General features: G+C 40.2%; 1 long non-coding RNA gene across 1 annotated transcript in view; it reads left to right on the top strand.

Moving 5' to 3' along the window:
- Positions 1-15,590, top strand: part of LOC109216370 — a 58,621-nt gene extending 43,031 nt beyond the window's left edge. Inside the window, exon 3 of the long non-coding RNA XR_002066476.1 lies at positions 15,520-15,590. This is a non-coding gene — a long non-coding RNA (uncharacterized LOC109216370). The remainder of the gene's footprint in view (positions 1-15,519) is intronic.
- The last annotated feature ends 625 nt before the right edge of the window (positions 15,591-16,215 follow it).

Raw genomic sequence — 16,215 nt, 5'->3', positions numbered from 1 at the left:
GGAAAGTATAACAAAGATCAGTAACGTAAAGAGAGATAGAGAGATACAACCTGTAACATCCTGAGTGCCTCTGAGGGCCTACTTACATGGAAATGCATAATACATATATACACATAAGCCTTTTAATAAACATACGCCTCTGTGGGCATACATCATCGATCATATCATACCCAGCCTCAAAGAGGACTCGGTAAAAACGTACCCGGCCATCATAAGGCTCGGTAGAATCGTACCCGGCCATGTGGAGCTCGGTAAACCCAACTGATCAGTGGTTGCACAATAGGTTGCCATTAACCGGCCGGAACTATTAGCGCAGGCTCTGCTAGAGTAAAGTAGATAACATATATAATGCATGCTGACTCATGGGGTCACGTTCTGAAACCTTTTGGAGTGAATAAGGTCATATGCACCATCGACTAACATATATGGACATTCATATCCATTCAATATGAAACTCACTTAGGACTCAAGGTACATATCATTACATTTCTTGGAATAATTATGTAAGAAAGAATAACTATGGACAACCTTAGTGCTAGGGAGTAGATTTCATTATGAAAATAGCGTATCGTTTATGTTCGTCACTTTAAGATTCATGCCAAAAGAATGAAGGAAGAGCCCTTAAACTACTCTAAACATGTTAGAGCCTTTTACCTTCCAAGCAACTCTTCAGAACAAAGTCAAAATCGAATCTATCATAGCATAAAAGGAGATTCAACAATCAGTGTGAAAAACAAAGGCTAAAAAGCCTGGTAACTTACAGCTAGTAGCTCGTCTCACGTAAAATTCGGGCGCATCTCCCGTATAAGGGGCCTCACCCAAGCTCTACCACCCTACCCCCCAACAGCCAAACGCCAGAACGAAGTCAGCAACTATAAATATCAATCAAAAGCCCATATAACACAACAGTCACACTATTTCACGACGAGCGGCAAAGCCCGTTGGATCGATTAATACCCCATAAATCCAACCCCTTATCGCCTTCTTACACCCCTTACTTTAACAACCTAATCATTACACCCCAAATGATAAAATGAGCACTTCATCATATTCCAAATCCTTATAACCCAATATATAATAAAGACACATCCTCACTCCTAATCCTTCAATTCTCACACTTCTCACTTCCCCATAGTTCAATGATAACCATCTCAATCCAATTTACCCCTACTTCCCAATTTCACTAACACCCAAATGTTAATTACTCATAACATCAGATAACCACTCAAGACATGCAAGAAATTACCACAACTAACACACAAACTCTCTCTTTTAGCATCTTAACATGATTCATCTTATGGGGGTATTCCAATCCCGTGCAATTCATAAAATCCCTTTTCTTTAAATTATTCCTCAATCAAAGGCCTAAATGTCATCCTTTTATCTATCACAATTACACCCTTATTCTACTAACGGGGCAGCATTTCGTCTCTTCTAATTGCTCCTAGTCTTAGACTCCTCTGTGTTCATTCAGGCTGTACCGAGCTTTTTATTACATATGGAAATCATCAGCTCCCTTGTTTTGATGGATTTAATCCCGAGGACATACATATTCTCGTCACCTTCTCACTCACCTTTTCATATCCTTACTCCTATCTACCTAAAACCTTGTTGCTCTACAATGCTTCACCTTAGGACCTACATCGATCTATTTATACTACTCGCAACCTTCCTTTAACTTGCTAGAACCGTAAATTTCCTTTTGTGCCTTCTCAGTTGTCCTTAAATGTAAGCAATTACTTTTCGTGGTCGTTCTATCACTTGTTGCATGAATAATTGGCTTGTCTTATTGCCCACGAATACTGTAATTTCCTGTACCTCATATGATCTCAAACATCTCCTTTGATTTTTTTTTCCATTCATTAGCCACGATAGGTGCCACTTTCTTATAGAGTGTATACAATATTGTAGCAAGGCTGTTGTTATAAGATCATTTACTCTTTAGCTCACTATGCTTAGGTGGAAACCTTCTTCCTTATTTCCTCAACTAATCTTTCATTGTAGTACTTAGAGAGACCTTCTGGCTCTTGTAAAGTTGCGAGCTGGTTATATCGTACACCTGAAGGAAATTTTCGCTGTTCTTACTTGCCTATAATAATCCTTAGTTACATAACTTCATGCCCTTGTGCTCGTAGGGTTACTTTTAATCTCAAATTTTAATTGTCTCCTTATTGGCACTCTCTCTTATTTTCATAAAACTTAAATGGTACCTTTAACGGTCTCAACTCCTATCTGAAAATTTTCAGATGATTGCAATCTCGTTTCTACGAGACTGAATTCCCTATGCTGCGGTTCACTACATTTATCTTGCATGATCTATTCATTTATCTGTGACTTCTTGTCTAGCCATAACCGGGCTCTTCCTGAATCAACTACTAATTACTCATTGGTCCATTCTCATATATACATATATTCTGCATAATCTCTCTTGGGTTATTTTCTTTATCTTAACTTACCACTCGTACTGGCTCCTTATGTATCAAGTGTTCATTCACACTTATTTATCAATAACGTCTGGTGTGGGAACCCATACTGCCTCTCTCCGACGGCGTGCTTGTGTAATGTTCTGGAGTCGCAACATATCTGTAGGAACTGAACAAATGCAACATCATCCCTTTCTCCTTTTTACCACATTCTTCCTTTACCATTCCATAGTTACCTGAACCGCTTAATTCCGACTTAATACCATATCACACCATATTCCCCCCTTTAGGGGAGTACTAAGATTTAGTACTACGACGATCTACCTATAGATGTTTCACCTCTTCTTCGTTGGCATCTTTCACATCATCAATGAACCTTAATAGTCTTATGGTAACCTTCTGTACAAGGGATAACTTAATTTCTTATGCACTAACGTAACACCTAGTGTAACTGGCACAGTTAGTCCCTTAATATTAACTCTGTTCAGAGTGCTTGCTTTAGGAAAGCGACTTCCTAAATGAACTTTAAAGGTTATTCGTCTGTTGTCTATTCTATTATTGTTGGAGCACGATCTCTGAAATTCTCACGATGTCGACCATTACCAAATCCTCTGGTCCCTAATTCATGTTCAATTTTATCTTGTTTACAAGACCATAATAATTTTTGTTACTATAGGGGGTCTAACTTAGCCTTCTGGTAATTGCGTTGGACTCAGCAACTCCTTTCTCGAAATGAGGATATGACCTTTGGCCTATACTCTATTATTGTCTCAAGGCCTGTCACTTATTGTCTTTTCCTTCACTTGACTGTAGACTCTGTCATTTTGTCATCTTTTGATTTATCGTTATCATCCATTTATCATATCTTACTCATAATATTTCATTTACTCTCTTCTTATTCTCCGACTAATATTTCTGTTTATCACCTTATTCTGAAAACTTCAACAAAACATTCTTTCGCTTTTAACTCCCCTTACTCCGTCCACTGGCTCTTCGGGTCGCCTAACATTCTCTCTTTACTAGGGACAGGAGCCATACAAAGGTAAATATTTATCTCTTCTAGGATTGTGCCGATCATCTAAATTTTCTGGACATTCTAGTATTTCATATCTAAATGTACTATTCTATAGTGCACCGTCAAGTTGTCTCACAAGGAGAACTATTACCACATTTGCAATATCCTTCAGAAATGTCAGCTAATGCTAACAATCCATCCACTATTTTGGGTCACTCTAACTTCAATCGGATCCTGATATCCCATATTTCTCTTAAATAATATATGTTAGCTCCCATAGGGCACAACTGAGATGGGTGTGGCCAATTGAATAGATCTCTGTTATTGTTGAAAGTAACTCATAATACTTATGTCTCTCTGCCTGAATTGGAAAAACTGATAATCTTCAATAACTGGATACCTCGTACCCTTCTTCAGCTTGCTTCTTTTGCTTGTTGAAATTTGTATCTACCCTCTGATTCTCTTATTGCTTTTTACCATATGGGTGGATAGATATTCATGCCTTGGGGCTCCTTATCAAGAAGCTCACACAACTTAGTACACACATAATCTGCTGAAGAACTTACATTTACTCATCATAAGCATGATGCAAAATCGAGTTCCTCTAACTCAGCTCTTCCAGAGCCACATTCAATCTCTTACCAACTGTCTTTGTGGATGTAGGTATCGTTGTATTACGACTAAAGTCGAAATTAGGAGTTTGAATTCTTACAACTGAGCTCTACCACACGATCTAGAATAAGAAGAAAGAGTGACAGTCCTAAATGCCCTGTAGCCTCCTGCTTATAAGTGTGGTGCACGACACACCCATAAACAAGACTCTACTAGACACGGCTTGTAGACTCCCTAGGACAGAACTGCTCTGATACCACTTTTGTCACGACCCAAACCGAAGGGCCGCGACGGGCACCCGGTGCCTTACTCAACCGAGTACCAACGTAACATATCTTTCTTATCATACTATCAAGGGTAGATGAGATAGAAAACATGTCATAAGATAACAAGAATAAAACATCAGGGAATACTCAACATATGATGACCGAACATGATATACAAACTTATACATGTGACATACGGGCCTATAAGGCCGACATGACCATTTGTAAACTCAAGAGATAGGCCGACAAGGCCATACAAGTATCCATACACCTGACATCTGTCTACAAGCCTCTAAGAGTACATAAAATCATAAAGGTCGGGACAGGGCCCCGCCATACCAATCAATACATATCCAAAAGCATACTGACCAAATAGGCAAACTCCGGAGCAAAGTGGACGTACACCAAACACCTTACGCCTGAAGCCTGATAGCCCTACTAGGACGGAAATGTCGGGACCTGCGGGCATGAAACGCAGCGTCCCCAGGCAAAAGGGACGTCAGTACGAATAAAGTACCGAGTATGTAAGGCAGGAAAGCATAAACAAGAACAGTAATGTAAAGAGAGATAGAGGAGATACAACCTGTAACATCTGAGTGCCTCTGGGGGCTACTGACATGAAATGCATAATACATATATATACATAAACTTTTAAAAACATACGCCTCTGTGGGCATCATCATCATCATATCATACCCGGCCTCAAAGAGGACTCGGTAAAAACGTACCCGGCCATCATAAGGCTCGGTAGAATCGTACCCGGCCACGTGGAGCTCGGTAAACCCAACTGATCAGTGGTTGCACAATAGGTGCCATACCCGGCCGACTATAGCGCGGCTCGGTAGAGTAAAGTAGATACATATATAATGCATGCTGGACTCATGGAGTCACGTTCTAAACCTTTTGGAGTGACATAAGGTCATTGCACCATCGATTAACATTATGGACATCATACCATCAATATGAACTTCACTAGGACTCAAGGATCATATATACTTTCTTGGAATAACTTTGTAAGGAAAGAATAACATGGACAACCTTAGTTGCTAGGAGTAGATTCATTATGAAATAGCGTATCGTTTATGTTCGTTTCACTTTAGATCATGCCAAAAGAATGAAGGAAGAGCCTTAACATACCTTAAACATGTTGAGTCCTTAATACCTTCTAAGCAACTCTTCAAACAAGTCAACTCGATCTATCATAGCATAAGGAGATTCAAAATCAGTGTTGAGCAAAGGCTAAGTCTGTAACTTAAGCTAGTAGCTCGTCTACGTAAATTCGGGCAGCATCTCCCTTGTAACAAGGGCCTCCTCCAATACCATATACCAACAACAACAGCCAGGGAAGTCCAGCAACCTATAAATATCAATAACAAGACACCATATAACAACAACAAGTCACAACTACTTCACGACGAGCGGCAAGCTCCGATTGGAATCCGTATAACCCATATCACCCCTTATAGACTTCTTACATTAATTTAACAGTATCATTAACATGATAATGAAGTCATTCATCAATGATTCCATCCTTATACCATATATTTATAACAAAGGAAACAATCCTCAACTCCAACTATCTTCAATTAGTAGCTTTATTCACTAGTTCATGTCTACTCCATCCATTTAACTTAATCAACATCAAGATAACCTTAAGCACATGCAAGAAGACAATACACACAACTCCTATAGTAACTTCAAGTCGAAATCCAAGTTATATTCAGCTCACAACAACCCTCAATAGCAATACAACACCATAGAAGTAACTTAAGCTAATCCAAGTACTATCTTGTAGTTTATCATCCTAACAACTTAACCAACATACAAGCAAGCTTAATCACAATTAGTAGGCTGTTATACTCACCTTAGACAGCAGCAACAACTTGGAATTTCATCCAAATACAGCCCACAACAATCCTCAATGACAACACAACCTCAAAGAGGTGTTGTTCTTCACTAGAGCTAAGTTTTGATGTTGAGATATGGTGTAATCACTTTGGAATCACTTCAAACACTTGTGGAGTCTGTTTAGAAGGGTTAGGAGAAGTTTGGAGACGATGTTGAGTTGAAAATAAGTGAAAAATAGGCGTCCAAATCGTTTATAAAGTGAAGTAGGTCGACCACCGCCTAAGTGGGTCCCATTGGGAGCTGCTTGCGCGGTCTCGCGAAAATGCGAATATCTCGCTACTCCGATGTCGTATTGACGAATGGTTTAATGCGTTGGAAACTAGACTCGTAGATCTTCAATTTGATATGTATATCATCCATTTATGCCAAGTATATTGGGAGAAAAGTGCATCTACATTTGACCTAAATTTCAGCACATTATAAATGCAACTTGTGATGATCTTTGCTAACTTTTGTTCCATAACTCGTTTGACTTAAAAACATAACACACGACTATCATACGACTACAATAACTCATAAATTAACCTCCTCATCATGTTAATCACCCTAGTCTCACCCCAAAAGAATATGTTATAACATTCCAAACTTGTCGATTTTTGACGAAACTTATTTTCTTCAATTCGTTTAGCGACTAAGCTTTCCAACCCTTTTGGTACTTGTTATTCATGATCTTAAATATTTGTAACCTCCAAGGTAACATGATTAACTTACTTTATTTGCTTCCAAATATAATCTCATTTTCGAGCTTACATCAATGACTTACGACGTACTCTCACGTATGAAAACTTGGGGTGTAACAACTACTCACTTTTAACACACTTTATACACCTCACTATCATGGTCATGTGGTACCTTGTATGGCATTAGTCCATAAATGCCGGGTATTATAGCTCGGATAGTATTTTATTCGAAAATATCAAACTTCGACGAAACTCATTTTCTTCGATTCACTTACCCTCTAACCTTCATGAATTTATTTATCACTTGTTTGAACTAGCATAATACTTATAACCTCAAAATAATCTCATTCCCGAGCTTACATCAATTAACTTACGACGAAACTTTAACATACGAAAATGCGGGATGTAATATCTCATTTCCGAGCTTTCATCAATTTATTTAATGCGTACTTTCGCGTACAAAAAATATGGGGTGTAACACGTAGAGAAGAAATTGTACTGCCCCACAAAATGAACTATGCGAACGTGGATAGGTGGACGCGAACGCAGAGAACAAAAGGCATAAGTCCGCGATCGCGGACTGATCTATGCGAACACGAAGAGGAAATGGTTACCAGCGCCCAGCTCTTAGTTTCTACTATGCGAACGCGAAGAAGGGAAGTGCAAAGTTATGCGATCGCGGCAGAAGCATGCGAACGCGAAGAGTAAATGTTTCTTCCTCCAAAGTTACACTACGCGAACACGGATACATGGACGCGAATGCGATGTAGTAAACCAGATGACAGAATTAGCAGTTCTAAAACTTGAAGAAATGGCTCGTAGCCCATCCGAAACACACCCGAGGCCCTCGGGACCCCGTCTAAACACACCAACAAGTTCCATAACCTAACACAGAATCGCTCGAGGTCTCAAATCACATCAAACAACGTTGAAACTACGATTCGCACCATGAATCGAACTTGTGAACTTTCAAATCTTCCAACTTCTAAAATGTTCACCGAAACCTATCAAATCAACTCGGAATGACGTCAAATTATACAGGCAAGTCCCAAATGACATAACGGAGCTGTTCCAACTCTCGGAATCGCATTCCGACCCCAATTTCACCAAAATCAACTCTTGGTCAAACCTCTTAACCTTTCAAAACTTCAATTTTTTCAATTTTCGCCGAAATGCTTCAAATTACCCTACGGACCTCCAAATTCAAATCCAGACGCGCGCCTAAGTCCAAAATCACCATACAAAGCTGTTGGAACTATCAAAACCCCATCCCTGAGCCGTTTAAACAAAAGTCAAATTCTAGTCAACTCTTACCGCTTAAGCTTCCCAAACTAGAATCCTTCTTCCAAATTGACTCCGAATCATCCGGTAACTAAACTCGACCACGCACGCAAGTCATAACACATAATACGAAGCTGTTCAAGACCTTATGCCGCCGAACGAGACTTTAATTCTCAGACCAGCCGCATCGTTACATTATGTCACTAAGGAATTCCCACTAAAAGGTTAAGCTTGTTTAAATCTCAAACTCTTGAATGTTTTATGAAATGAAATTGTTGTGATTTTAATTGATAAATAAAATGTGTGATTGAATTAATGTTGTTCTAAATTGCATATTGTCCCTTCAATGCTCTTGTCTCATTTTTACGTGAGGTACTATTTCTTATTTACTTACGCCTCTTTTGATGGGGTACTGCATTTTTTCGTGGATATATATATTGATACGTTTGGACGATATGGATCTTCGCCGGGCACCTCCCTCTTTTCTTCAATTGATAAATAGTGAACTCGCTATTATTTCAATGGGTATTATGAGTATAGAAATGCTATGCATTTATGTAGTCTTTATCGTAGAAGCTTCGTATATACTGTAAGTTATGTATTTATGGATAGAATAATATCATTATATTCATGAAGCTATGTATAAAGTGTTTGAAAGATTTATAAGTTAATGATCACGCCTAACTATGCCTTATAAAAAGACACGCGGACGTTGCAAATATAGTCTGGGTATTTATGCCCAGAGTCGAACCCACAGGGAATTAACCTATCAATTACTTTCGTTGGACTTACTCAATTCTTGGAATCAACTTCCCCAAACGTTGTAAATCACAGTTGATGGTATTACTAATAATTAAGACTGAAATTAAATAGACAGCTGAAAACTAACTTATGCTTGGTTTGCAAACAATTATGAGAAGGTTCTAAGACTATGATTTCCCCTATTGGTAGAATCCCTTCCGGTTATGTTTCATATAGATTCACCAAAACATCTCTATCAATCATGAGCACTCTTTTTACCGTAAATCGCTCCCGAGTAATCACAATAATTTACTAGACGCACTCTCCCGAGATACGCTAGCTGGCTTCGTTTATTACAGCTCACTTTAGATTGCACCCAAGGCTTCGTTATCCCTAATCCCGCCTTTAAACCTGCAATTATAGATCCCTCTTATACCTTGGGAGTGATGTTGTTCAACAACTACCTAAATATGCACTCTCTCCCGAGTTATGCACACTAAATAGGCACAGCTAATTGAGGATCCCGTCAATTAACTACAACAAACACGTAGTTGAAAAAATAGAGATTAAACTGGCAATCTATATTAACATAATCAAGAAGTTCATCCTTCAATAGGTTCCATCAAAACCCTAGACAAAAGATTTAGCTACTCATAACAAAGTAAGAGAAAACTACTAAATTGTTCATAATGTAAAATTGCAAGAAAATAAAAGAGATAGAGAAACTATAATGTTTTGGGTGATCTCTCACACTTGTTCTTGCCTCCAAAAGTAGTCTAAAAACAAGCTTCTCCCCCTCTTGGGCGAGTTTCTACAGCTTATAAGAGTTTTACAAAAGTTTCCCCGAAATTACACTTTGGCCCCAAATTTCCAGGTTCGTGAATAGTTCCCCGCGGTCACGGCGTGGACCGCGGTGAACACTGCCCCTTCTGTTTTTGTGATTTATTCCCCCGCGTCGCACCGCGGTCGCGGTGGACTTTTGTACAAGCCATTTTCTTCTGCTCCTTTGTGTACGGATGCTTCTTGAGTGGGTGTTTTCTTCACATTATCGCCTCCAAACGCTTCGTGTCGCTTTCTCACATATAATATTCCCTGCGAAACCAAAGAACACTATTTAAAGCATTTTGTTGGCAATTTACCTTATAAAACAACAACAAAGCATGATCAATTAAGGTGTAAATATCAACTATATAGCCTACTATCAACACCCCACGCTTAAATTATTGCTAGTCCTCGAGCAAACCACACTCCATCAAAATTCCTTCCCTAAGCTTTTTCCTCAACGACTAACACCATGAACATTTTACAAAAGTTGCACCTAGTAGTGAACAACCTTTACCTCAAGAGTCAAACCTTTTGTACCATGCAACACTTGCACTTACTCAAACTACTCTATACAAGAGTCAAGACTTACCTTTCCTTCGTGAATCACATGCCCTCACATCACACAGGAGAGTAGTTCCACATATAATGATAATTAGAACAAGTAGGAACTAAGATAGACAAAATTCGCTCACTCTCAGAAAGAACATTCACATGCCACAAAGATGCACCATAGGCTTTCCCGTAGTGTAGTACTCTACTAATCGAGCCCCACTCAGTCTAAGATCAATAGGACTTTACTTGGTTGTAATGTAGGCTAAGGGACTGGTAGAATATATTTAGATATAGTGACTAGCCTCCCTAAGCACTTTTTAATACACTTACATTAACATTCAAGACCATATTTCTGTCAACCAACTATTCCACCACTTCTTCTTTTATTCATAACAACCCCATCCAGTAGGTGAAATTATAACAAACCACCACTCATCAACCACTATCTTTATTTATAACTTTTTTTTTGTTTTTTTTTCCGTGGTGCTTCTTCTTTTATGCTTCAACATTCTGCACCTTTTCTCTATTTCAATGGTTCCACTCAAAAAACAACCACCACACCACACTTTCACTTTTGCATATTTCCACTACCATTCTAGTGCTTAGTGGGAGGTAAAAGGGTTCAATCAGCAGGCTATTCAAACAATTGGGTAAGGTTCGCAATGTGGTTGCCAAAGAAACAGGCTTATAGGCTCAACGGGTTAACTAAGATGTAATGCATTCAGGTGGTTACTTTATATGTCTAGCTCAACAAAGAAATGTCTATATCACTTCTAAAACTGAATGAAACTACTATTTCGCTTTGCAAACACACAGGGCAAGTTCTAGGCATCAAATGTGAAGCATGGAATACAGTGAAACTCACACACACATGGCACATGACTCACTCCGGATCAGTTTGTCAAGACATTCTCTTTTGAGTGTTCAAGTTAGATACAAACGTACACTTTTAAGGCACTCTAACAGGATTCAACTAATGAAGCTAGGCGTTACACTCTAGTGTCTATTGTGCTCAGGTGTATCAACGCTAAGGGTTTTCCTTTGAATTTAGCTCATAGTCCATTAGTCCTAAATTAAAAACTAAAAAAATAAAATAAACGAAAAAGAACTACCTACACCCGGTTCAAGCTAAACCCTTGGAAAAGAACCGTGGCCCAAAGAAAAACCAAGGGTGAGTTACTAAACGACCTAAAAAAAAATCTTTTAGGTCTTTTCTCTAGACTAACTTCCCTCAAGAAAATTTTCTAAAGGATCCGTCATCAGGAAGAGTCTCAATTTTCCAATTTTTTTTCCTCGACTTAGTCCCTCAAGAACCCCGCGGAAAGAGATCCGTCGTCGGGACAAGTCACTTACTATTCTAACTTACCCGGTGAACTATCACTCAAACACCAAACAATCAAAACAAAACAAGCACACAAAAGCAAATAATCAGTTGTTACAATTACAAACATACAATGAAGTATCCCCATCCCACACTTAAAACGAAGACATGTCCCCATGGCTTCAAAATGTAAAGAACAGNACTACCATTCAGTGCTAGTGTAAAAGGGTTCAATCAGCAGGCTATTCAAACAATTGGGTAAGGTTCGCAATGTGGTTGCCAAAGAAACAGGCTTATAGGCTCAACGGGGTTAACTAAGATGTAATGCATTCAGGTGGTTACTTTATATGTCTGGCTCAACAAAGAAATGCCTATATCACTTCTAAAAACTGAATGAAACTACTATTTCGCTTTGCAAACACACAGGGCAGGTTCTAGGCATCAAATGTGACGCATGGAATACAGTGAAACTCACACACACATGGTACATGACTCACTCCGGATCAGTTTGCCAAGACATTCTCTTTTGAGTGTTCAAGTTAGATACAAATATGCAATTGTAAGGCACTTAAACAAGATTCAACACTTGAAGCTAAGCGTTACACTCTAGTGTCTATCGTGTTCAGGTGTAGAAATGCTAAGGTTTTTTTTTCTTTGATTTTAACTCGTACCCCATTAATCCTAACCTAAAACAAAAACAAAAACTACCTATACCTGGTTCAAGCTAAATACTTGGAAAAGAACCGTGGCCCAAAGAAAAACTAAGGGGGGAGTTGCTACACTACCTAAAAATAAAATAAAAAATCTTTTTGGTATTTTCTCTAGACTAACTTCCCTCAAGAAAATTGTCTAAAGGATCCGTCATCAGGAACAGTCTCCATATTCCATTTTTTTTCTCGACTTAGTCCCTCAAGAACCCCGCCGAAAGAGATCCGTCATCGGGACAAGTCACTTACTATTTTCACTAACCTAATAAACTACTATTCTAACACCAAAACAATCAAAGCAAACAGAACAACCAAAGCTAACAGTTAATTGTTGCAATTACAAACATACAATGAAATCCCCACCCCACACTTAAAACGAAGATATGTTCCCATGGCTTCAAAATGTAAAGAATAGTGAGGTAAAGGAACTTCCCTGAGGCTCACTCCTGGTCAGAGACGGTGTCTGGGTTCACATTGCACGCACGACCCAGCGCTCACAACCAGCCCAAGAATTTCTTTTCTGACTTCACCTGCCGGTCAGCCACTTCCTCCACACGGGCACTCAAATCAGTGACTGAGGTACGCAACCCAGCCATCTCCTGCTCTAAAGCTGCCATGCGAGTGCTTCGGCATGGCTGTGATGGGCCTGCCTCGTCCCCTCTCGGAGGTGCGGTGACCTCAGCTGCCCCAGCATCATCATCAGACTCATCAGCAGAGTCATCACTGTCCGGCACCGGCTCTCTCCCCTCGAGTCCAATTTTCTTTGCCCGGAATGGAGCCTTCAGAGGTAATTTCCCATCAACCTGAAGGTTCTGAGGGACTTTAGCAATGCGGCACAGTCGGGTGACTAGCGAAGGGAAGTAGTGGCCCTTGATTAGCTCAGGCGATCTAATGAACATTTCATCATAGAGGACTCAGGCGACATCAAAATTTTGGTGTGTCATAAAGTAATAGATCATCACTGCCCGTGGCCCATTCACATCAGTGGTATTGCTGGATAGTAGCAGGCGGGTGTTGATGACAGTGAGCCAGCACTTTGCCTCCCAATTAAGGGACTGTGAGTGCAGAGTCTTCAGCATCGTTATCCATTTGCACACTTTGCCCAGGATACAGATTACATCAAGAATTGGTACCCACTCAGTCCTCGGGCGGTGATACATTATGTAATGATCGTCACCCGTGAATGTTGGGAGGCGATACACTCGGCGGATGGCCTCTATAGATGTATTAACTCGGGTGTTGCGCACAGTCACAACCCCATTCTCATTTTCTGGCAAGTTAGCATAAAACTCTTTTACCAGCTGAATATTAGCCTCCTCTGGGACCTCGAAGAAGGTGTCCAGCTGACACCTCCTCAACTCATTAAACATGTTTGGGCACTCCATCTCCAATGCAGTCCGATCAATATGAACCTCATGGAGCAACTTCTTAGCTGCTTTCTGATTGTACCTTTCCTCCGCTGATTTAGATACAAACCGAGTGCTATCGAATTGAGGTGCACTGGCTTGGCTTCTAGCTCGTGAAGAGCCTCCTGGTCCACTAGCGGAGGACCCGGTGTTGCGTCTCTTACGCAATGAACTCATTGTACCTGTCAGAACAGAGAAACGCCTATTAGTGAGTGCGAGAAATGTGCGACTATGGGTTGTTACTCAGACTTCACCACAACCATGTCACATTATCTCCTTATAACTCCATTGGGGCAATTTGCCAAACACCTTGTGGGCAAGGCATGACCCAAACACATTTAGCTCCCATGAGTCTATCAAAACTCTCCCAAATCAAGTATACAACTACACCAACACACCCCACAATTGTGTCATTCAATCACCCACCAACAAACACCATTCCAAACATCAATTACACAGCCCCTTCACCAACATCCTCCAGAAAAAGAAACTAAAACAAAAAATCTACTACAATTACAAACTGGCACATCAAACTAGCATAAACAACAATCCAAACACAAAAAGAGAAGAGAAGGGAGGGCTAGAGTCATACCTTAAAGAAGGAAAGAGAAGAGGAATTGAGATAGGGGGTGGTGTGAGTGAAGAAGAAGAAGGAGAAGAGAGGATTTGGGGGGGGTTAGGGTTTTAGAGAGAGAGAGAGTAAGGATTGGTGAAAGGGAAGGGGGTCGGGTGTTTAGGTTATGGAGGGGGGGGGGTTTGGTTTAAAATTAAAGAAGAAGNCATCATGTGCATCTACTCTCTCATTAATTTTAGCATTAGACCCAATAACCTGCTGCATCATTGCTTCAAGTCTAGCAAACCCATCCTCTTGCCTTCCACCATGCTGCTGCTGAGGAGGGTGATACCCCTGCTGTTGATTCTGATTATTATATCCCTGTGGCTTTGGGTAAGGAGCCATATTGTTAGGAGGTCTCATACCTCCCATGTTCCCAGTGTTGAACTGTGGCTGTGCTGGCCTGTACTGCTGATTCTGCTGGCCCTAATTCTGTCCACCCTGTCTCTGGCCTCCATAATTAGACACATAATTCATGTCTTCCGGATAGTGATGATGATCAGGTTCTGCATTCCACTGGTTACCAATTGGCTGATTGATGCAAGATGTGCACAAACCCCTATTGGTAGTGTCCACGATGTGTACCTGGTGCTTCTGCCCGGACTCTTCCACCTTTTTGGTGAGTATACTCATCTGTGTCAGTAAGGTGGCCATATTTTCAACCATAGAATTGGATGGGTCGAAAGGCACTGAGTGCACCACTGGAGTGATAGGTGCATTCCTGGATGTCCATCCCGAATTCTATGCCATCTTGTCAAGCAGACTCTGACCGTCTCTCCATGTTTTGCCCAGAAATGCTCCACCAGCTGAAGTATCAACAATATTCTTCACACTATCAGACAACCCCATGTAGAATCGCTGCCCTAACATCAGATCTGGAATACCATGGTGCGGACATACAACCATCATTCCTTTAAAACTCTCCCATGTCTCATGTAGTGTCTCCATTGGTTTATGTTTAAAGCTCAAAATTTCATCAATTTGTTGAGTAGTTTTGTTGGGTGGGTGGAACTTGTTATGAAATTGCTTGACTAACTCATCCCAAGTTGTTATAGAATTTATGGGAAGTGAGTTTAGCCAGGTCTGGCAAGCTCCTGTCACTGAGAATGTAAACAATAACAGCTTGATTGCTTCCGGAGTTACGTTTGGCTGCTTTTGGGTTTTTGCAGATAGACAGAAAAATTTTCAAGTGCTGCTGAGGATCTTCGACTTGTGACCCCATAGTCCCTTGTTCTGCAACAAGTGCAATATGTTATTCGTGATTTGGAATGACTCAGCCTGTATCTGCGGGACTACAATCGCAGTGGACAGATTTTCAGCTGTGGGTTGTGCCCAGTCATAGAGAGCAACTTCTGGCACTATTGGTATAGCTGGGTTTGCCTCGTGATCTCCCATGACTGTTTCGAATTGTGCAGTTGTTGGTTGTTATTTGTTTTTCCGGTTGGCTCGATTTAATGCCTTAAAAACTTTCTCAGGATCTGATAATGCTTCAAATACTTCACCAGATCTCGATGAGTTTCTAGGCATGCACCTGTGCAACCAAGTCAACAAACGTTAAAATGTCAATGTAAAAATTGGGTATAGAGAAAATCGACTACACTCAGAATTGTTGTACTTCTTTCAATTGTTATTGATAACACCGTTAACTCCCCGACAACGAGCCAAAATTTGATCACGCCCAACTATGCCTTATAAAAAGATACGCGGACATTGCAAATATAGTCTGAGTATTTATGCCCAGAGTCGAACCCACAGGGATTAACCTATCAATTACTTTCGTTGGACTTACTCAATTCTATGGAATCAACTTCCCCAAACGTTGTAAATCACAGTTGATGGTATTACTATTAACTAAGACTGAAATT

The sequence above is a fragment of the Nicotiana attenuata genome, unplaced genomic scaffold (genome assembly GCF_001879085.1).
Source record: "Nicotiana attenuata strain UT unplaced genomic scaffold, NIATTr2, whole genome shotgun sequence".
Classification (NCBI taxonomy): domain Eukaryota; kingdom Viridiplantae; phylum Streptophyta; class Magnoliopsida; order Solanales; family Solanaceae; genus Nicotiana; species Nicotiana attenuata.
This window is presented reverse-complemented; position numbering and strand designations above follow the sequence as displayed.